The sequence below is a fragment of the Oncorhynchus gorbuscha genome, linkage group LG02, assembly GCF_021184085.1.
Source record: "Oncorhynchus gorbuscha isolate QuinsamMale2020 ecotype Even-year linkage group LG02, OgorEven_v1.0, whole genome shotgun sequence".
Classification (NCBI taxonomy): Eukaryota; Metazoa; Chordata; class Actinopteri; order Salmoniformes; family Salmonidae; genus Oncorhynchus; species Oncorhynchus gorbuscha.
In genome coordinates, this window is record NC_060174.1 from 28,923,287 (window position 1) to 28,947,608 (window position 24,322).

At 43.1% G+C, this 24,322-nt stretch overlaps 2 long non-coding RNA genes across 12 annotated transcripts in view; both read right to left on the bottom strand.

Moving 5' to 3' along the window:
- Positions 1–395: 395 nt before the first annotated feature.
- On the bottom strand, positions 396–7,009 carry LOC124000373. 6 transcript variants are annotated; one of them, XR_006832594.1, is made up of 7 exons: positions 6,794–7,009; positions 6,200–6,274; positions 5,515–5,920; positions 1,645–1,750; positions 1,343–1,429; positions 795–932; positions 396–407 (listed from the first exon to the last, which is right to left on the bottom strand). It is a non-coding gene; the product is annotated as an uncharacterized LOC124000373 (long non-coding RNA). The 6 variants fall into 6 exon arrangements; XR_006832590.1 differs by having other exon boundaries at positions 5,515–6,274; XR_006832593.1 differs by lacking the exon at positions 6,794–7,009 and having other exon boundaries at positions 6,200–6,389.
- Positions 7,010–7,080: 71 nt separating this feature from the next.
- LOC124000391 overlaps positions 7,081–24,322 on the bottom strand; it is a 28,924-nt gene continuing 11,682 nt past the window's right edge. Inside the window, exons 6-18 of one of the 6 annotated variants that reach the window (XR_006832613.1) lie at positions 22,992–23,077; positions 11,850–11,934; positions 11,524–11,574; positions 11,088–11,169; positions 10,888–10,971; positions 10,676–10,765; positions 9,991–10,075; positions 9,643–9,726; positions 9,272–9,362; positions 8,891–8,929; positions 7,721–7,804; positions 7,425–7,508; positions 7,081–7,304 (exon numbers count right to left, since the gene is read on the bottom strand). This is a non-coding gene — a long non-coding RNA (uncharacterized LOC124000391). Of the gene's footprint in view, positions 7,305–7,424; positions 7,509–7,720; positions 7,805–8,890; positions 8,930–9,271; positions 10,076–10,675; positions 10,766–10,887; positions 10,972–11,087; positions 11,170–11,523; positions 11,575–11,849; positions 11,935–22,991; positions 23,078–24,322 lie in introns of all 6 variants that reach the window. The other 5 variants (XR_006832610.1, XR_006832608.1, XR_006832616.1 and 2 more) reach the window with 5 other exon arrangements.

Here is a 24,322-nt window from a genome sequence, read left to right on the forward strand (position 1 = left end):
TTCACTTCCAATAACTTGCAGAGTTAATCACCAGTGTATGTGTGTATATATGTGTGTATATATGTGTGTGTGTGTGTGTGTGTGTGTGTGTGTGTGTGTGTGTGTGTGTGTGTGTGTGTGTGTGTGTGTGTGTGTGTGTGTGTGTGTGTGTGTGTGTGTGTGTGTGTGTGTGTGTGTGTGTGTGTGTGTGTGTGTGTGTGTGTGTGTGTGTGTGTGTGTGTGTGTGTGTGTGTGTGTGTGTGTGTGTGTGTGTGTGTGTGTGTGTGTGTGTGTGTGTGTGTGTGTGTGTGTGTGTGTGTGTGTGTGCGTGCGTGCGGGCTCACTCCAGGGTGTGTAATGAGGACAGGGCAGTCAGGCTGTTCTGTAGAGCCAAAAGGCCTTCTCTCTGCATGGTGTTACAGGATAACCTACATACACAAGAGAAAACAGTGTTCCCCAGAATCATAGAGGAAAAAATACTATAAAGTGTTGGTCCCATGTTTCATGAGCTGAAATAAAAGATACCAGAAATGTTCCATACACAGAAAAAGCTTATTTCTCTCATATTCTTTGCACATTTTTTTTACATCCCTGTTAGTGAGCATTTCTCCTTTGCCAAGATAATCCATCCACCTAACAGATGTGGCATATCAAGAAGCAGATTAAACAGCATGCTCACTACACAGGTGCACCTTGTGCTGGGGACAATAAAAAGCCATTCTAAAATGTGCAGTTTTGTCACACAACACAATGCCACATATGTCTGAAGTTTTGAGGGAGCATGCAATGGGCATGCTGACTACAGGAATGCCTACCAGAGAATTGAATGTCCATTTCTCTACCAGAAGCTGCTTCCAACTTAGTTTTAGAGAATTTGGTCTCACAACCGCAGACCAGGTGTAACCACACCGGCCCAGGACCTCCACATCCGGCTTCTTCACCGGCGGGATCGTCTGAGGGGAGAGGGGGCTGAGGAATATTTATGTCTGTAATATAGCCCTTTTGTATGAAAACAGTCATTCTGATTGACTGGGCCTAGCTCCCCAGTTGGTGGGCCTATACCCTCCCAGGCCCACCCATGGCTACACCCCTGCCCAGACATGTCAAATCCATAGATTATGGCCTAAATTCATTGATTTCAATTGACTGATTTCCTTATAAACTGTAACTCAATAAAATAGTTGAAATTGTTGCATGTTGCATTTATATCTTTGTTCAGTGTATTATCATCCTTCTACTGCCAATCATGCTGTACTTCTGTGATTCTTTCAAATTCAGTGGTGTTATTTTAACTTTTTCAAATTTGATGAGTTTCAGGTTCATTATCTCAAAGGTCAGGCAGTTTTCCCAGTCCCATTCTCACCTCAGTTTGACCAACTGAGCAGCACAGCTCTTCAGAATCTCTGCTAGTTTCTGCAGATGGTCAGCCCCAAAATGACACTCTCTCAGACTGAAGGATCCAGGGAACATGAAGCAGAAAAAGAAGGTGAGAGACTGAAGCTGTGGGGAGATAGATGTCATGTCTATGAGTTATGGGAGAGGTCTGATATCATTTATACTGGCAATCCTTCCAGTTTCGATACGTTCTTTTTCCGAGAACAAAATAAACAATGCTTCCTGTTTGCCTAGCTAAATGAGTTCACATTGTGGTATTTGTGTTGTTACTTCAATTGATGAGCAGAAAGTAGCCTTTTCGTTGTCTTATCTCAGAGTTTTGCCACAGCCACTGTCCAGTTCAAAGCGGATGAGCGACCTCTTCTCAGTTCCCAAACTACAGACAGACAAAACAATACACAGATTTACAGCACAAACTATATGGCAGGGGTCCCCAGTTACATTCAGCTGTTGGACGATTTTTCCTTGAGCGGATGGTCGGGGAGCCGGAACATAGTAATAAATACTTGATGGCAAGAATCAAAATCAAGTCAGATTGTATTTGTCACATGCGCCGAACGCAACAGATGTTCAGATTTCACCTTACAGTGAAATGCTTATTTAAGCCCTTAACAAACATTGCAGTTTTAAGAAAAAAAAGTATTTACTCAAATAAACTGAAGTGAAAATTAAACAAATCAAATAACAAATAAGGAGCAACAATAAAATAACGGTAGCGAGGCTCTATACAGGGGGTACCGGTACAGAGTCAATGTGGAGGCTCTATACAGGGGGTACCGGTACAGAGTCAATGTGGAGGCTCTATACAGGGGGTACCGGTACAGAGTCAATGTGGAGGCTCTATACAGGGGGTACCGGTACAGAGTCAATGTGGAGGCTCTATACAGGGGGTACCGGTACAGAGTCAATGTGGAGGCTCTATACAGGGGGTACCGGTTCAGAGTCAATGTGGAGGTTATATACAGGGGTACCGGTACAGAGTCAATGTGGAGGTTATATACAGGGGGTACCGGTACAGAGTCAATGTGGAGGTTATATACAGGGGTATACAGAGTCAATGTGGAGGTTATATACCGGTACAGAGTCAATGTGGAGGTTATATACAGGGGTACCGGTACAGAGTCAATGTGGAGGTTATATACAGGGGGTACCGGTACAGAGTCAATGTGGAGGTTTATACAGGGGGTACCGGTACAGAGTCAATGTGGAGGTTATATACAGGGGTACCGGTACAGAGTCAATGTGGAGGTTATATACAGGGGGTACCGGTACAGAGTCAATGTGGAGGTTATATACAGGGGTACCGGTACAGAGTCAATGTGGAGGTTATATACAGGGGTACCGGTACAGAGTCAATGTGGAGGTTATATACAGGGGGGTACAGAGTCAATGTGGAGGTTATATACAGTACAGAGTCAATGTGGAGGTTATATACAGGGGTACCGGTACAGAGTCAATGTGGAGGAGGGGCTCAGAGTCAATGGACAGGGGGTACCGGTTCAGAGTCAATGTGGAGGTTATATACAGGGGTACCGGTACAGAGTCAATGTGGAGGCTCTATACAGGGGGTACCGGTTCAGAGTCAATGTGGAGGCTCTATACAGGGGGTACCGGTACAGAGTCAATGTGGAGGCTCTATACAGGGGGTACCGGTACAGAGTCAATGTGGAGGTTATATACAGGGGGTACCGGTACAGAGTCAATGTGGAGGTTATATACAGGGGGTACCGGTACAGAGTCAATGTGGAGGCTCTATACAGGGGGTACCGGTACAGAGTCAATGTGGAGGCTCTATACAGGGGGTACCGGTACAGAGTCAATGTGGAGGCTCTATACAGGGGGTACCGGTACAGAGTCAATGTGGAGGTTATATACAGGGGGTACCGGTACAGAGTCAATGTGGAGGTTATATACAGAGGTACCGGTACAGAGTCAACGTGGAGGCTATATACAGGGGGTACTGGTACAGAGTCAATGTGGAGGCTATATACAGGGGTACCGGTACAGAGTCAATGTGCGGGGGCACCGGTTAGTCGAGGTAATGTAGGTAATATGTACATGTAGGTAGAGGTAAAGTGACTATGCATGGATAATAAACAGAGTAGCTGCAGTGTAAAAATGGGGGTGGGGGGGCGGACAATACGAATAGTCCGGGTAGCCATTTGATTAGCGGTTCAGGAGTCTTGTGGACCTCTTACGTCCGTTTTGACCTATACTTGGCGCTCCAGTACTGCAGTCTATGACTAGGGTGACTGGTGTCTCTAACAATTTGTTGGGCCTTCCTCACCGCCTGGTATAGAGGTCCTGGATGGCAGGAAGCTTGGCCCCAGTGATGTACTGGGCTGTTCACACTACCCTCTGTAGTGTCTTGCGGTCGAAGGCCGAGCAGTTGCCATACCAGGCGGTGATGCAACCAGTCAGGATGCTCTCGATGATGCAGCTGTAGAACTTTTTGAGGATCTGAGGACCCATGCCAAATCATTTAAGTCTCCTGAGGGGGAATAGGAGTTGTTGTATCCTCTTCACAACTGTCGTGGTGTGTTTGGACCACAATAGTTTGCTGGTGATGTGGACACCAAGGAACTTGAAGCTCTCAACCTGATCCACTACAGCCCCGTAGTCCACAATCATCACCTTTGTCTTGATCACATTGAGGGAGAGGTTGTTATCCTGGCACCACATTATCAGGTCTCTGACCTCCTCCCTATAGGCTGTCTCATCGTTGTCGGTGATCAGGCCTACTACTGTTGTGTCGTCTGCAAACTTAATGATGGTGTTGGAGTCGTGCTTGGCCATGCAGTCATGGGTGAACAGGGACTACAGGAGGGGACTGAGCATGCACCCCTGAGGGGCCCCCGTGTTGAGGATCAGAGTGGCAGATGTGTTGTTACCTACCCTTACCCCCTGGGGGTGGCCAGTCAGGCAGTCCACGATTCAGTTGCAGAGGGAGGTGTTTAGTCCCAGGGTCCTTAGCATAGTGGTGAGTTTGAGGGCACTATGGTGTTGATCTCTGAGCTGTAGTCGATGAATAGTATTCTCACGTCGGTGTTCCTTTTATCCAGGTAGGCTCGTGTCACTGGGCAGCTCACGGCTTTGCTTCCCTTTGTAGTCCATAATAGTTTGCAAGCCCTGCCACATCTGTCGAGCGTCGGAGCCGGTGTAGTACAATTCAATCTTATTCCTGTATTGACGCTTTGTCTGTTTGATGGTTTGTCTGAGGGGATAGCGGGATTTCTTATAAGCCTCCGGGTTAAAGTCCCGCTTCTTGAAAGCGGCAGCTCTACCCTTTAGCTCAGTGCGGATGTTGCCTGTAATCCATGGCTTCTGGATGAGGTATGAATGTACGGTCACTGTGAGGATGACATCATCGATGCACTTATTGATGAAGCCAGTGACTGATGTGGTGTACTCCTTAATGCCATCGGAAGAATCACAGAACATATTCCAGTCTGTTCTAGCAAAAGAGTCCTGTAGCTTAGCACCTGCTTCATCTGACCACTTCCTTATTGAGTGAGTCACTGGTGCTTCCTGCTTTAGTTTTTTTCTTGTAAGCAGGAATCAGGAGGATAGAGTTATGGTCAGATTTGCCAAATGGAAGGCGAGGGAGAGCTTTGTGCGTGTCTCTGTGTGTGGAGTAACGGTGGTCTGGAGTTTTTTCCCTCTGGTTGCACATTTAACATGCTGGTTGAAATGAGGTAAAACGGATTAAAGTCTCCCGGCCACTAGGAGCGCCCCCTCTGGATGAGCGTTTTCCTGTTTGCTTATACAGCTCGTTGAGTGCAGTCTTAGTACCAGCATCCCAAACAGATATAGTATTTGACAAAAACAGAACAATTTCAAACTTTGATTACATTGGGATACAATCACATATGCCTTTCTATTTATGTGTCGGAATAATTTGGAACAGATTTCCTAAATTAAAATCACCTTGAGCTGATTTCCTGGTTATTTTACAATCTTTTATGTACTACAGCAAAAACTATTTTAAAATAATATGTGCTCAAAAAACTTCAGACAAATAAAATCACCTGTGGGCCGAATTTGGCCCGCGGACCTCCTATTTGGGAACACTGCTATATTGGGGTTCTAGACAAGTAAATGTTAACTTTGCCAATATGGCATTGTTCAACAGATTTTTACCTTACATCCACTTCAACCACTTTTTCCACAGGTCGTCATTGTGTTCAGAATGTAGAGAGCCCCCATCTGAGTGAGTCTGTTATCATCAAGACTGCAGATAAAAACAGAACACAGCTGTACAAGAAAGCACAACTAACCCCCACAAAGATAGAACAGATGCATCTGCTTCCACTGATAAAACAGTATTGTATAAGGTTTGTTTAGGGGCTAACCAGAGGAGGTAAATTGACGGACGTTTATCTTGGTGAAACAAGACAGCGCTAGCCGTAATGGAGTTCACTGTACGGACTGAGGGAAGATAGGCCATTGTAATGAGTCTTACTTCACTGAGCTAGCAATCCGCAGCCTTGGCAGAGAATCCACAAATCTCTTCACTCCCTCGTCTCTCAGAAAGTTACTGGATAAACTTCACCGTTTAATAGAATGGGTTAATATCCATAACGAGAAAAGTTGGTAGAAAATGTGTTGAAAAACTGCCAAGATACTGTAACCCTAATTTTCAGCTAGGGAAAACACAGTTCGATCATTGAGGAAGACATATACACTAGTAGTGTAAAGTATTTCTGTGAATACAGTGCAGTAGTTGTGAGTACATCATTTATAAACACTGTTCTTTTTGCTAAAATGTGGGCAGTGTGACCCAGGTACAGGGATGTGTTTGAGGAGAGAGGACGCAGGCACTCACTCCAGGACAGACAGATGAGGACACTGCTCCCAGAGAGTATCTCCACATCCCCACTGCTCAGTGTGTACTCAGAGTCTGCAGAGAAGGCAGGCAGGCAGGCAGGCAGGCAGGCAGGCAGGCAGGCAGGCAGGCAGGCAGGCAGGCAGGCAGGCAGGCAGGCAGGCAGGCAGGCAGGCAGGCAGGCAGGCAGGCAGGCAGGCAGGCAGGCAGGCAGGCAGGCAGGCAGGCAGGCAGGCAGGCATACATACATACATACATACATACATACATACATACATACATACATACATACATACATACATACATACATACATACATACATACATACATACATACATACATACATACATACATACATACATACATACATACATACATACATACATACATACATACATACATACATACATACATACATACATACATACATACATACATACATACATACATACATACATGAGTTTTGAAAGAACTCAATATAAGATGTGACCAATTTTTTTTTAACTGTCAGTTAACCTACAACCTCATTTCTGTAATGTAATGTAATATGGCATTTCTATGTGGGAACAGCATGAGCAGATAAAACACATTCACCTGCAAGTTGCTTGTTCTGCATTCATGTTGACAAACTTGATGAAGGCTTCTCCTTGTGGCCTTAAAAGCACATCAATATTTAAGGTATTAATGTAAACACAGTTAATATATATATATATATTATATAAAACCAAATTTATGAACCACATGAATGAGCGGTGACCTGAGCATCCTGAGCATCCTGAGCATCCTGAGCATCCTGAGCATCCTGAGCATCCTGAGCATCCTGAGCATCCTGAGCATCCTGAGCATCCTGAGCATCCTGAGCATCCTGAGCATCCTGAGCATCCTGAGCATCCTGAGCATCCTGAGCATCCTGAGCATCCTGAGCATCCTGAGCATCCTGAGCATCCTGAGCATCCTGAGCATCCTGAGCATCCTGAGCATCCTGAGCATCCTGAGCATCCTGAGCCATACATACCGGAGTTCTGCAGCTCTGACACGATGGCAGTCTATCAGAGATCTGACCAATAACAATGCTCCATCCGTAGACATCTGGACATGGCTCATACTGTGGGAGGCGGGGGGGAGGCGAAGGAGAATGATGAGAAATTAATATCATTCACTTTCTAACTTTACCGGTGTTGTGACCCTGAGATTATCATTACTGAGCAGGGTGAAGTGTTCTTACTTAAGCAGCTGCAGAGATTTCATCTTAGGCAGGATCTTCAATAGATTTTCAATAGCGTCGTCTTTCAGGGATCCATGGGAGAAACTGATAATATCACAATATTATGTTTGAAGACTGCTGTGAAAAGAACTACAACAGACAACAGGCAGAATATTTTCAGAGAATTGGGAAGGAGGAAAACGTATAACCTGGTAAGAAATAAATAAAGAGAGAAGAGAACACAGCCCCAGATACTGTAGTAAACCCTGAAAGACAGAGAGAACACTGACAGAGATAGAGGCAACAGTAGAACTCACTCTAGCTCAAGTAGGCTGGGACACTGTACCAGTCTTCTACACAGCTTATTCATGTCAGTGGGATGGATATCACTGTGAGTTAGACTAAAACAAAAACATGTTTGGGATTATATTTCAGGGTTAAGTGAATGGGACATAAATTCAGTTAAAGATGCTCTATGGTTCCTGGTTGCTAAAACTCTAATAGTTTGTCTAATTTCAGTTTATGTGACAAAACAAGCAAGTATAGTGTAGAGAATCATTGTACCATCTAAACCTCTGAAACATATTTTCCATAACCCAAAATATTGTACTTTCAGCTGTTTGAAGTTGGTGTACAAAACCCAAAGTAAAAGGCACAAAAACAAATCTGAAACACGGGAAGCATTGAAATAGAGCACATAGAACAGATATACCGCTTCTTAGACTTGATCTTTCAATGAGAATGATAGGTACAATTTTTGTGAAAACATTTTTATTTTATTTATATTGACAGAGGAACTTAAATAAAAAATAAAAGAGCAGGATGCTAGACCTTTACCCTCACCCATCCCCTCCCTCATCCCAATTTCCCTCAGCCCGAGCCCCGCCCACTCACACATTCAATAAGATGCAGAACAACTACAAGAGAAAAAGTGTAAAGTAGAATAGCCCCCCCACAGGACCACTACTCCCACCCACCCCTCCCCCACAGAACAGTTGTATCCACCCAACCACCCCCCCCACAGGACCACTACTCCCACCCACCCCTCCCCCACAGAACAGTTGTATCCACCCAACCCCCCCCCCACAGGACCACTACTCCCACCCACCCCTCCCCCACAGAACAGTTGTATCCACCCAACCACCCCCCACAGGACCACTACTCCCACCCACCCCTCCCCCACAGAACAGTTGTATCCACCCAACCACCCCCCACAGGACCACTACTCCACCCACCCACCCCCCTCCCCCACAGAACAGTTGTATCCACCCAACCACCCACCCGCAGGACCGCCACAGGTACTCAAGATAATTTGATGCACGATTTTATCTTAACCGCGCAGAACTCTAGTAGTAAATGTTGTGGCTTTTTGCACTATGCATTCGCGCCACCGAAAGCTCGAATTGAGAATGACAGATCTATAACTCATATTTCTATGTGAATTTGGTCGGGTCGCCCAAAAAGTTACATATCGTTCTTTGTCCTACCTGAGTTTCTTACACTGTTCCAATCCTGTTGATTGTATTCTGAAATGACAGAGATTCAGTGAACGGTTATTAGGACTACAACATCTTACTGAGTCATAGAATTGGTATTTTGAAAGCAACATCATCAGAAAGAGGTGTTATTATACAGTATATTGCTATTACTCTGTTGCTCTATTACATTTTAATGGAGAGGAATTTCAGAAACAGCTTCTTATTCCCCCCATGACTGATAAATATAACCGTTTTATAGTTAATAATCATCACAAATGCAAACATATTACTAGACATGAATTCAAACACTTTCTACCATGCCGGTTTCAAGCATGTCTGTTTGTTTACAAAAGTGTTGGTCTGTATAAGACAGTAATGGGATGTGAATACCTGATATTCTCTTGACTCATGTTCCTGTGTGAGCACAGGGTTCCAGCTAGGCTGCACAACTCCTTCCATGCTGACTGCATTCTCACTGACACTAAAACAAAATAATAATAATATAATATATGCCATTTAGCAGACGCTTTTATCCAAAGCGACTTACAGTCATGTGTGCATACATTCTACGTATGGGTGGTCCCGGGAATCGAACCCACTACCCTGGCGTTACAAGCACCATGCTCTACCAACTGAGCTACAGAAGGACCAGAATGAGGGTATACAGAAACTCCCTGGTCAGAAAAAAAGCTTTTAAGGAAAAAAAACGGACAAAAAAAGGAAGAAAAGAAAGACATTTGAGTTGCTATAGAAATTCTTACTTGATTTCCTGTATGTTGCTAAGGTGAGGCAAGAGGTCCAACAACTTCTTCAGACCTTTGTTTTCCAAAGCATTGTTGGAAATACTGACAACGGTGGGGGGTTGGGGGTTGTAAACAAAAACAAACAATTCCTTGTATATGTGCATTCCAACAATTATCCTTATTGCTATTTCACACTCCAAACCTCTCCCTGAGAACACTTACTCCAGCATAGTCAGAAGCACTTACTCCAGCATAGTCAGAAGCACTTACTCCAGCATAGTCAGAAGCACTTACTCCAGCATAGTCAGAAGCACTTACTCCAGCATAGTCAGAAGCACTTACTCCAGCATAGTCAGAAGCACTTACTCCAGCATAGTCAGAAGCAGATCAGTCCCTCAGATTCTCGCACAGACGGTCCAAGTGAGGGAGACGAAGAGCACAGCCCGTCAGACTGCACACAGGGACCATGGAGAAAGAGGATGGAAAGCAGAGACAATGTCATACCACCTACAGTTTAAAACATTATCCACATCATTATCCACAATATTGTACACACCAAAGTCTCTTAGAAATCTGGTGTTTCTCTTATCCCCTAGAAAAAATGCATGGACACAAGAACAGGGTCATGCAGCCTGTCATGGGGATGTATGGGGAAAATGCACAACAGTGAGTGGTAACCCACAGGGCACAGACTGGTTGAATCGGTGTTGTTTCTATGTCATTTCAATGAAATTACGTTTAACTAACGTAATAGACATTGAATTGACGTGTGAGCCCAGTGGGAAGGGTCTGAGAGGAATTTACAGGACATTCTAAAAAAAGTTGTATAATAGGGACCACAGTAGTATCATCATTTCTTACATGATTAAAACGTCTGGTTTGGGCCTACAGCAAACCCCTTGACAGAGGAGACACCCTCTGAATAGTGAAGCCACCAGGAAGTGATGGGGTAGTGTGGTGGTTTTAGTCTGGTTGCAGTTTACGCACACAACAAGGGTGCTGTCTATATTGGCCTTATCTAAGAAAATAAAGGGTGTTATGCACAACATACCTGATGTCCACTTGAACCACATCAGGACATGCAGACAGGAAACTGGTCAGAATCATCAGCCCATCAACAGATATGTGGCTGTCATTCAGACTGTCAAGACACAGACAATAACCGTATTAAGCAGCATAACTAGTTTCAAACATAATACGGGACAGGCACAAGATCATGACTTTATCAAAAGTCTAACACTTCAAATAAAAGATCAGTCTTACACAATCTGTTTGGAGACGTTCAGCTTCTGTAGAGAGTCAGTCAGGGCCTTGAGAGTACCGGCCTTGATGTCGTCTTCTGACAGACTGCAGGGGACACAACATAACACCAAACAGAAAGTCAGATTCTCTTGACATATTTAGTGTCCTTACCCACAGTGTGATGTGACTTGCTCAAGAACATTGGGTACATTTGTACTTACTCTAGGAGAGTGAGGCCAGGACTTCTCGCTAGCAACTGACAGTCCAGTCATCTGATCGGTACTCAAACTGCAGTTTAATAGGCTGTATGACACATAAAGAGAGGGAAGAAACAACAGCAATGTTACTCCTGGTATTCAAAAGCACTTTATAAGAACCAAACAGAGAGTATCATATCTGACAGTCAGTCCAATGTTTTTCTTAGAACTTGAGACAAATAGAAAGGGAGAAAAATGGATAAGAGAGAGGCTGATTGATACAGTACAGTAGATTTCCCTATGTGGTATAGATAAAACAATGAAACAAAAGCAACATTCTCTCAACAAGAACATGAAACATTAACTTGATTTGCATGGGCCTGTTGGTACACCAAACACTGAAAAAATAAATGAAAGTTGCACATTCTTTTATTTCCCTTCACTAAAACACAAAACTCACCCTTATATGTCTGAGCTTGGGAAAAACAGGACGTTGATGTCCTTCATTCCACTGCAAAGAGAGATAAAACATAGTTTACCGGTATATACTACCCAATACTTGTTTTTTCTTCATTTCTGATAAAGTATGCACATTTCTTCTCAGTACTACAGTCAGTTAACTGGAGGTTATATTTGTGAACACACAAAGTCTCTACCCACTGGGCATACACTTGTTGAATCAATGTTGTTTCCACGTCATTTCAATGATATCACGTTTAACCAATGTGGAATGAACGTTGAATTGACGTCTGTGCCCAGTGGGTATTGTCAAGTCTAAAAACATACTCAGTATAGACTTCCTGGATGGAGGGGCAGGAAGTCATCTAGAAGGGTGTAGATAATCTCCAGAGAGCAGCCATTCTTCCCCAGCCTGGAAACATACAACACACACTACACTTGATAAACATGAAGGGCTGGTGGTGCGTGCATATGTATCCCCCCCCCCTTGCTATGAAGCCCCTAAATAAGATCTGGTGCAACCAATTAGCTTCAGAAGTCACATAATTAGTTCAATAAAGTCCACCTGTGTGCAATCTGTGTCACATGATCTGTCACATGATCTCATTAAATATACACCTGTTCTGAAAGGCTCCAGAGTCTGCAACACCACGAAGCAAGGGGCACCACCAAGCAAGCGGCACCATGAAGACCAAGGAGCTCTCCAAACAGGTCAGGAACAAAGTTGTGGAGAAGTACAGATCAGGTTTGGGTTACAAAAAATATCAGAAACTTTGAACATCCCACGGAGCACCATTATATAAAATGGAAAGAATATGGCACCACAACAAACCTGCCAAGAGAGGGCTGCCCACCAAAAGCAAGGAGGGAATTAATAAGAGAGTATCTGTCCATAGGACCACTTTTAGCCCGTACACTCCCCAGAGCTGGGCTTTATGGAAGAGTGGCTAGACAAAAGCCATTGCTTAAAGAAAAAAATAAGCAAACACGTTTGGTGTTTGCCAAAAGGCATGTGGGAGACTCCCCAAACATATGGAAGAAGGTACTCTGGTCAGATGAGACTAAAATGTAGCTTTTTGACCATCAAGGAAAACGCTATGTATGGCGCAAACCCAACACCTCTCATCACCCCGAAAACTTCATCCCATGCTGTGGGGATGATGCGGGGACTGGGAAACTGGTCCGAATTAAAGGAATGATGGATGGTGCTAAATACGGGGAAATTCTCGAGGGAAACCTGTTTCAGTCTTCCAGAGATTTGAGACTGGGACGGAGGTTCACCTACCAGCAGGACAACGACCGTAACAATACTGCTAAAGCAACACTTGAGTGGTTTAAGGGGAAACATTGAAATGTATTGGAATGCCCTAGTCAAAGCCCAGACCTCAATCCAATTGAGAATCTGTGGTATGACTTAAAGATTGCTGTACACCAGCGGAACCCATCCAACTTTAAGGAGCTGTAGCAGATTTGCCTTGAAGAATGTGCAAAAATCCCAGTGGCTAAATGTGCCAAACTTATAGAGACATAACCCAAGAGACTTGCAGCTGTAATTGCTGCAAAAGGTGGCTCTACAAAGTATTAACATTGGGGGAGTGAATAGTTATGCACACTCAAGTTTTGTCTTTTTGTCTTATTTCTCGTTTGTCTCACAATTAAAAAATATTTTGCATCTTCAAATTGGTAGGCATGTTGTGTAAATCAAATGATATAAAAAAATATATATATTTTATTTCCAGGTTGTAAGGCAACAAAATAGGAAAAATGCCAAGGGGGGTGAATACTTTCCAAAGCCACTGTAACTATTCCCCAGGTCGTTGCTGTGAATGAGAATGTGTTCTCAGTCAACTTACGTGGTTAAATCAAATTTAAAAATATATTATGAACAGGAATTACAAAAATAATTATCTGAAAGCTGCGCCTCCAATCAGATCGGCTGCCAGCTCTTCATTATTAAAAAGGTTCAAAATTGAACCCCTCCCATCACAGAAAGGTCCCGGTTCAAACCTTTACACATAGCTTGCTACGGCCCACCTCCTATCTGCTTTAGTTTTTGAGATGATCGATCTCTGTTGAGGGAGGAGCTGGTTTTTACATTTTACGTATATTTATTTATTCTGAACACATTTCTGTTTGTTATCAATGTCAATTCTTGCAATTTATTTTGCTGGCTGGTCAGGCAAACACCACTGAGCACTAAACTGTAAACCAATCAAAACTTGAGTACCATGGATAGTACTATCTTTGCTGATCACGTCTGCCAAACGCATTATCCGTATCTAAGGTAATAGACAGCTGGTGACATCTTGAGAGAGATTTCCTTCTGACAAACTGCTAACGGGGAGTCTTTATTATTTATTTGTAATCTAACTATTTAGTTGTAAAAACATGATACCCTCAATGCAAGCTGTAATATGACTCCTAACATTGAACACAACAAACATTAGTAATGTAGCTAGCTTGCTAGTTAGCTAGCTAGTTACAACAAGTAGATATGTTGCTAGCTAGCAGGAGCAGATAGCTTTATCACAATCTAACATGACATTCCGGGACCAGGAGCGTTATAACTATCAGTTAATTGAATGTAATAATTTAGACTACAAAAAATCTATAGAACTTGTAGTGTATATCTAATACAGTCATCAAGGCAGGACCAAATCATGAAAATGCGGTACATGAAATAACTGAAAGAAGAAAACAACAAACGGAATGTGAACCTATTACAGCCTATCTGGTGAAACTACACAAAGACAGGAACAATCACCCACGAAATACAAAGCGAAACTCAGGCTGCCTAAATACGGTTCCCAATCAGAGACAACGAGAATCACCTGACTGATTGAGAATCGCCTCAGGCAGCCAAGCCTATACAACACCCCTAATCAGCCGCGATCCCAAATACTACAAACCCCAATACGAAAAACAACATATAAACCCATGTCACACCCTGGCCTACCCAAACATATAACAAAAACACAAAATACAATGACCAAGGCGTGACACTATGTTTGCTTGGTCAGGGTGTGACTCTATGTTCTTAATTTCTATGTTTTGGCCGGGTATGGTTCTCAATCAGGGACAGCTGTCTATCGTTGTCTCTGATTGGGAATCATACTTAGGCAGCCTGTTTTGCCACCTTAGTTTTGTGGGATGTTTTTTGTTAGCTCTGTGAAGCCTACAGAACGGGACTTTCGTTATTATTTTGTTGTTTTGTTTGGTGTTCTGAGAAATGAAGAATCATGAACACGTACCACGCTGCACCTTGGTCCACTTCTTCCGACGGGCGTTACAGAACATCCCACCACCAAAGGACCAAGCAGCATGGAGAAAGGGACTCATGGACATAGGAGGAGATCCTGGACGGTAAGGGACCCTGGAGGAAGGCAGGGGAATATCGCCGTCCAAAGGAGGAGATAAAGGCAGCGAAGGAGGAGCGGCGACGATATCAGGAGGCAAGTCATTGACGGAAGCCCAAGAAGCCACCCCCAAAAATTGAAGTCACCCCCAAATTTCTTGGGGGGGGGGGTGGGGGGTCACACGGGGAGGTTGGTGGAGCTAACTGATGGACATCCACTTACGAATCGTAACACATCATACTAAATGGAGTGTCTTTATGTACGAAATCAAACTAAATGCTCTCCCTTACGAAAAAAAAGACAGCAGTTAGAGTGCAGCATAACGGCAGTGAATTTATTAGGGGTTATAACTGCAGTTTGAGTGAGGTATAACAGCAGTGAATTTATTAGGGGTTATAACTGCAGTTTGAGTGAGGTATAACTGCAGTGAATTTATTAGGGGTTATAACTGCAGTTTGAGTGAGGTATAACTGCAGTGAATTTATTAGGGGTTATAACTGCAATTTGAGTGAGGTATAACTGCAGTGAATTTATTAGGGGTTATAACTGCAGTTTGAGTGAGGTATAACTGCAGTGAATTTATTAGGGGTTATAACTGCAGTTTGAGCGAGGTATAACTGCAGTGAATTTATTAGGGGTTATAACTGCAGTTTGAGCGAGGTATAACTGCAGTGAATTTATTAGGGGTTATAACTGCAGTTTGAGCGAGGTATAACTGCAGTGAATTTATTAGGGGTTATAACTGCAGTTTGAGCGAGGTATAACTGCAGTGAATTTATTAGGGGTTATAACTGCAGTTTGAGCGAGGTATAACTGCAGTGAATTTATTAGGGGTTATAACTGCAGTTTGAGCGAGGTATAACTGCAGTGAATTTATTAGGGGTTATAACTGCAGTTTGAGAGAGGTATAACTGCAGTGAATTTATTAGGGGTTATAACTGCAGTTTGAGCGAGGTATAACTGCAGTGAATTTATTAGGGGTTATAACTGCAGTTTGAGCGAGGTATAACTGCAGTGAATTTATTAGGGGTTATAACTGCAGTTTGAGCGAGGTATAACTGCAGTATGCAGCAAATACTCCGTCCCCAAAATATAAATAATTACAGCAGTAATTTTGCAGTGTAACTGCAGTTAAAGCGCAGTATAACTATTCTGCAATTACTGCGTCCATACCACAGTCGACTACAGTTACGGGACTTTAACTGCAGTTTCAAACCTGCAATATTTTTTGTAAGGGCTGAGACTACTTTGTAATAAGTGATCCAGTACTGAAATGCATCCCAAAAGGTTTCTTCCAGGCAGCTTTACATAAAGAGTGTAGAATTAGATTACAATACTATCTAAAACTATTTCACATGGCCCGGCAAAGCTAAAAAGTTATAAAAACCATTTGAAACTGCCCAGTTACTGCAAGTTCCCAAATGTATAGGCTTGCTTCACACGGAAAGCTCATGCAAGATAAGGTGAGGAGGACCTGTGGTCTTGTGTCGCGCGTTAGTCTGCTGCGTCAAGTATAGCCTAGACTTATTTTAAAATGACGAATGTAAGTGTTATAAAATGCATAGCAAAATCATAACTTGCCAATTTTCGCTGCTTGTCGCATCCCTGCAGAGCAGCCTACAATAAAGTGAAACTCAAAATCATGTGAATGGGGCATAGGGAAGATGCTTTTACTTTCGTTTCGTTTTTGAAGAGTGTTAATTAGGCTATGGTATTATGACCCTTATACGAATAAACTATACATTTTTAAAACAGACGTTATAAAGAGTTAAGAAGAAACACAGTGTACAAAACAGTGTGACATCAGCCAACTTGACACAACTGTGGAAAGCACTGGAGTCAACATTGGCCAGCATCCCTGTGGAACGCTTTCGACACCTTGTAGAGTCGATGGCCGATGAATTAAGGCTGTTTTGGGGGCAAATGGGGTGCCACTCAATATTAGGAAGGTGTTCCTAATGTTTTGTAAACTCAGTGTACCGTATGTAGACTGAATATAGCCCAAAGTTGTGAGCGTATTGCGCGAAGAGGGGTTGGGCCTGTGGGAGGGGCAGGTGATAACACAATACATTATTTTTTCTTCTTTCCTGTTGTACAATCAGTGGGCTAATCATAAAATTCCATTTGGGGCCGATATGGTAGGCTACACCTCAGTAAGCACGGAACAATGTATTTTGGGGGTTCTGTCCTGAACACAGTCTGTTTGGGGGTGTTTTACAAACGCATAGAAGGACATTCCTCAAATAACATTTCAGGTAACACTGTAGGCCAGGTGTGTCAAACTCATTTCATGAAGGGCCTAGTGTCTGCAGGTTTTTCTTTTCAATTAAGCCCTAGACAACCAGGTGTTGGGAGTTCCTTACTAATTAGTGACCTTCATTCATCAATCCAGTACAACGGAGAAGCGAAAACCTGCAGACATCCTGCCCTCTTTGGAATGAGTTTGACAACCTGTGCTATAGGTTTTTCTGCACAGACCGACGCTGACACCTTTTTGTGGTCCTGTCTGAAGGTCTTTTTTTGGTGCAGACTGGCCTTGATTTCCACAGACATTGATTTTTGGTCCGGACCAGTCTTCGCTATCGGTTCTCCCTGGAGAGTGAGTCACATGTCGCTAGGCACACCACACTTATCTCTTGCAGGGTGCAGCCATCTTGCCTAGACTCTTGTGTGTTCCACGGTGAGCGAGCTATGCAGTAGCTATCTTAACGAGAGCACACCACTGAAAGACTAAGCACACTCCTTACATCCTGCCAACACTCCCACGTATGGTAGAATAAACTATAACGTGGCGTGAGTTACAGCCAACCCACACGTATAAACTAAGATTGAGCTAACATATGTGAGTTTGTGTGCTCTGCCCCTTCCCCCACGATCAGGCAGTTCACACCCAGTTCACGCCTGCTCTCCGTCAGATAGTGTATAAGACTAATGCGGTTACTGTAGGTCTGTAGTAGCTGATTATAGACACATATTAATATCACAGTGTTGGCTTCACTTTCACAGAGAAACGACATTATTATGGTGTTTCATTGTGAGAGATGTGGCATACTCCTGGTTACGGGGGATGCACACTCTGCCTGCATGACCTGTCTTGAGATAGATCACGGACGGAGAGTGGTTAAAGAACCCAATAGTTGTTTGGCCTGCGCTGTCTTTAGAGAACGCATGCGCTTAGCACGCCTGGAGGGGATGAGGGCCACCGTACAGTCCTCCCTATCCGATGGCCATATTCCCCCTACTGGGGGGATGCGTCGTCGCGGCAGCACCCATTCGTCCGCTTTGGGCATCCCCCCAAACTCAGTATGGCTGAGGAGTTGATCCACCTCGAACGTCAGGCAGAAAGCCTGTGGGAGGAAGTGGATGCTTTACGGGGGGGATGATGACGGCGACGACGCCTTATCTCTCTATGCTGGAGACGAAACTCCAGTTCTGATACCGACCGCAGTTCTACAGGGTTTTCTGGGTCACCTCGGGGGCAGATGTGATGAAGGAGGTGCTCCGGTTGGAGATAGCCTTGCTCCTGAGCAAGGACGCAATCAGGAAGGTAGAGCCGCTAGACCGGCTAAGTGGGTTCTACTCCACGTATTTCATAGTTTCAAAAAAGGACGGAGCTCAAATTCAAGATGCTCTCACCCGCGGGGGTGTTTCAGGCAGTCTCGAGTGACCAATGGTTCACCACGCTCGACCTGAAGGATGCATACTTCCACGTTCCTCTTCATTGAGATCACTGGAAGTACCTCCGATTTGCCTTCGAAGGAGTGGCTGAATGTTTCCGAATGGGTGCAGACAAGGGAAGTGTTATCCTCTGGCCTAATCCCTCTTTCTTGCCGAAGGTCCTGTCTGACAAACATGTGAACCAGCCCTTACATTTGTCCGCTTACGCACCTCCCATGGCTGAGAGTGGGATGGGTTTTTCCCCAAGTTACATTTGACAGATTAAGAGAATATGACAATTGGATCAGCTGTTCGTGTGTTATGGTCAGAGAGTTCTGGAAAAGAGCCTCTCGAAACAGAGACTCTTACATTGGATTGTGGACACTATTGCTTCAGAATATCAGCTGGTCGGCCGGCCTTTGCCATGTGCTGTGGTGGCACATTATACTAGAGGAGAAGCTACATCGTGGGCCCTGCTCCGAGGAGTTCCCCTTGATGAAATTTACACCTCTGGGAGTTGGGCATCGTTGAGTACTTTTGCACTTTTGACATTATTGAGTCAATGTTGCTGCCGCCAACCAGGTCGGGATGGCCGTGTTGGGTGTTGTCTCCACTTCCCTGGAAGGGGATGGAAGGACAAGCATGACTGCCCTTTGCTCATCTGGCCATGCCTAGATCACCGATTAATCTGGTATTGTGATACCATATTGGAGTGATCCAATATAGTGCTACATAACAAAGGTTATGTACGTAACCACGGTTATGTGAGCTATTGGATCACTCCAATCCTCTTGTCGGTGATCTACAGCTCCTCAAAAAGGACATGAGGTGGGAGTAGTGCGGTACATGGGACTAATCTGAAATTCTTACTCGGAATGTATCCTGCAGACAAAAACAACTTTTATATTGAAGGAGAGCCTTTGATTTGACGGCCTGCACTAGGTGACTGTTAGACCCAAGGACGTGTTGCTACGCACAAACTCAGCTAGCTAACCTCGCCATGACATCGCCTACAAGTGTGATTGGGGATCTCTATTGTAAAATCAGTTTATCTTCATACTGAGCCTTCTTTAAGAGGCTCCTCTGTCCTCCACTCGTTACCTGTATTAATGGCACCTGTTTGAACTTGTTATCAGTATAAAAGACACCTGTCCACAACCTCAAACAGTCACACTCCAAACTCCACTATGGCCAAGACCAAAGAGCTGTCAAAGGCGCCAGAAACAAAAGTATAGACCTACACCAGGCTGGGAAGACTGAATCTGCAATAGGTAAGCAGCTTGGTTTGAAGAAATCAACTGTGGGAGCAATTATTAGGAAATGGAAGACATACAAGACCACTGATAATCTCCCTCGATCTGGGGCTCCACTCAAGATCTCACCCCGTGGGGTCAAAATGATCACAAGAACGGTGAGCAAAAATCCCAGAACCACACGAGGGGACCTAGTGAATGACCTGCAGAGAGCTGGGACCAAAGTAACAAAGTCTACCATCAGTAACACACTACGCCGCCAGGGACGGAGATTTGTCTTCCAACAAGATAATGATCCAAAACAAAGCAAAATCTACAATGGAATGGTTCAAAAATAAACATATCCAGGTGTTAGAATGGCCAAGTCAAAGTCCAGACCTGAATCCAATCGAGAATCTGTGGAAAGAACTGAAAACTGCTGTTCACAAATGCTCTCCATCCAACTTCACTGAGCTCAAGCTGTTTTGCAAGGAGGAATGGGAAAGAATTTCAGTCTCTCGATGTGCAAAACTGATAGAGACATACCCCAAGCGACTTACAGCTGTAATCGCAGCAAAAGGTGGCGCTACAAAGTATTAACTTAAGGGGGCTGAATAATTTTGCACGCCCAATTTTTCAGTTTTTTATTTGTTAAAAACGTTTGAAATATCCAATAAATGTCGTTCCACTTCATGATTGTGTCCCACTTGTTGTTGATTCTTCACACAAAAAAATACAGTTTTATATCTTTATGTTTGAAGCCTGAAATGTGGTAAAAGGTCACAACGTTCAAGGGGGCCGAATACTTTCACAAGGCACTGTATATAGCCTGATTATACCAGTGATGGTGTAGATCTGCATCTGCATTTTTTGTGCAACAATACAGTATCTTCTAAATCAAAGAGGAATACGTGAAGCAAGAACATGTTAACTATGAAGTAGCTAAGATAAAATATTAAATGTAGCTAAAGATTGTAGGGTCCCCTAGTCAACATTTGGGGTTCCTACCCTGTCACAATAAATCCTCCCTGGCATTTTTATTTGATGTCATGTCAAACACTGATGTCATGGCAGCGTTATCAGAAAGCAAAACATTGATTTTACTGCTACACAGACGACACAACTTTACATTTCTGGATAAATTATTAGACTGTATAACACACCTTTTTAGCTTTGCTTTTCCTTAGGGTGCTTTTTAGTCCTTCAGTTTTTGTTATTGTTTTTTTATACACTTATGTTTGTTGTGTAGTACATATGTTTTATTTTCATTGTTAGTTTTATCCTGTGAAGCACATTGTGTTGCATTCCATGTCTGAAATGTGCTGTATAAATAAAGCTTGATTTGATAACTAAAGTGTCTTATTAGGAAGTTTGCTACGTTGCGGAATGGTTTGTACTGAATGACACGTTTCTCCAAAACATTCTTGTAAGTTCTTGCACAGACTTTGAGTTATGTTTGCTCCCATTTGGTGGGTGCGGCTTGAGGCAAAGAGTGACCATGCTGATAGCGTTCCCCAACCCACAACCTCCTCATTTTACAACTGGTCATTCAGTACAGCACCGTTTCTGTTCAATTGAATGTTCCAGAACATAAACACATACTAAATATAGCCCAGAACACTGGCCCCTTGCATTCAGCCATATTCAGCAATATGGCGTACTTCAAATTCAAATATATCCTGCTTCATGTGCCATTGGGAATTTTCCATAGGAATATGTGGATGACCTCAATGCTATCACTGGTTTTAATGTCTTTGGAGCCAAACAACAACTAAAAAAATATATACAAGAAAAAATATTTTGGGGGAAATTATACCACCACCCAAAAGGGCACTTTGGGGACTGTAAGGGCAAAGGGGCATGTGCTCTGCAAAGGTAGAGTCCTATCTGTGCACGTGCCTGGTTAGGAGGATATCAACATCCTCCTCTCATTATGTAAATCCTTAGCACCACCTACACATAACTAGGAGACTAACCATCAACCATTTATTACTTTATTTCCAAAAATGCAAAATTCACTGGGACATTACAGAGACAAAACAAGTTGGTAATGTGTCCATTCTGAAGCCATCTTCTATCGCCAAATGGCTGTCTTCCCAGAGGGCAGAGGGACACCTGGTAGACCAGGGAAGTTGGCAGAGGAACCAGTTCTACTTGCTCTGCGCCAATCAGTTGTGTAAAGTAACCAAGAGTAAATACGTTGAAGTACTAGTATCCGTACTTTACTATTTAGATTTTTACAACTTTTACATTCCTAAAGAAAGAAAATGTACTTTTTACTCCATACAATTTCCCTGACACCCAGAAGCACTTGTTACATTTTGAATGCTTAGCAGGACAGGAAAAGTGTCCACGATTGAGAACATCCCTGGTCATCCCTACTGCTTCTGACCTGGCGGACTCACTAAGCACATGCTTTGTTGTAAATTATGTGTTGGAGTGTGCTCCTGGCTATCCCCCCAAAAAAAATTTTTAAAGCTCATTGTGCCATCTGGTTTGCTTAATAATGAATTCCTAATGATTTATACTTTTACTTTTGACACTTGAGTACATTTTAGAAATTACATTTACTTTTAATACTTATCTATTTAAAAACAAGTATTTTACTGGGTGACTTTTACTTGAGTAATGTTTTTATTGAGTTGAGTTATCTTTACTTTTACTCAAGTATGACAATTGGATACTTTTGCCACCACTGGTGCCAGATTAACCAATCCAATCATAAGACATAAGTGGAAATACCCTACTGCCATGGTCCCTTTAGTTACAGTATGCAAATTCATCATGTTATAATTGAACCAAGTCTAATGTCTATTTCAGCTTTAGGGACTAGTTTAAGAGACAGAATCAACCATGTCAATGTAAAAGTTCATAATGAGTGTTTTAAGACCATGCCATTTCAAATTAGGTGAAAAATAAGTTACATTTTTACAAACACACATACCTTATACACGGTGCCTGATTTGCTATGTGCACCTGGTCCAGGTGCAATTACAATTAGTAATTGTACTCCCAAGTCTAAAGTTTATCAACATTTCCGCTAATAGAGTCATTCAAAACTTTGCACATCAGAGCACATTATAACTGTATGTGTCTCAAAAGAGGGAAGAGCTTTGACCCTACAGACAGAAAATAATGCATGTATTTAGTCCTATAGTTTGTGTATACATTATATTTGGAGTTTATGATAAGTAAGAGTGAAGTACAGGTGTATGAGTACTCACATCCTGCGAAACAACCTGGGGCTTGATGATATCAAACAGATTTGCTCCCTGTTTGTCCATGAGTGCAGTTAAACCTGGTTCTAGTTCTAAGATAACAAGACGAGAAGAAAAACATATTGTTCAAAGCAACACACACACATCCCCCAGGTCACAAACTGGTTAACTGAACATTGTTTCAATGTAATTTGTCAATGTATTGTGACGTGGAAAATTCATTTGATAAAAAAATAAAAAAAGTAATCAACTGTTGTTGAGGGTAACATTTCAACCACAAGATTATGTCATGGTAATCCATTTTCAACAAGACAAACCTTGATATAAAATGGGTTGAATTTGTACCTTTAAAAATGTCAGGTCTTCAATGTAATATCCACTACAAGAAAAAAAAACATCTCGGCAGCACCTCCTACTGGAGAGTTGATCTATCTACAGGTATCTCCCATCCAGGGTTTTAACCAAGCCCTGCGCTGCTTAGCTTTGATGTTTGTCACTGACTATTACCAATGTGCTATTGTGAGAATGACTGTTATGAAATCTCCACTTACAGTAATAGATTCACTGTTGCTATTGAAGTCATTCCAACAGATACATTCAACAGAGCAAATTAAATGTAACCATATCTTTTCAGTCATATCATCAATGATTATTTAGGCCTATACACACACAATATGGCCAAACGTATGTGGCCACCCCTTCATATTAGTAGATTTGGCTATTTCAGCCACAACCATTGCTGACAGTTGTATACAATCGAGCACGAAGTCATGCAATCTCCATAGACAAACATTGGCAATACAATGGCCCATACTGAAGAGCTCAGTGACTTTCAACATGGCACCGTCAAAGGATGCCACCTTTTCATAAAGTCAATTCGTCAAATTTCTGCCCTGCTAGAGTTGCCCCGGTCAAATGTAAGCACTGTTATTATGAAGTGGAAACGTCTAGGAGCAACAACGGTTTAGCTGCGAAGTGGATGCAACACTGACTACAGAGTTCCAAATTGCCGCTGGAAGCCCTGTCAGCATAAAAACTGTTAGTCGGGAACTTCATGAAATGGGTTTTCGTGGCCGAGCAGCCACACACAAGCCTAAGATCACCATCCGCAATGCCGAGTGTCAGCTGGGGTGGTGTAAAGCTCACCACCATTGGACTCTGGAGCAGTGGACACGCTTTCACTGGAGTGATGAATCACGCTTCACCATCTGGCAGTCTGAAGGATAAATCTGGGTTTGGCAGATGCCAGGAGAACGCTACCTGCCTGAATGCATAGTGCCATCTGTAAAGTTTGATAGAGGAGGAATAATGGTCTGGGGCTGTTATCCATGGTTTGG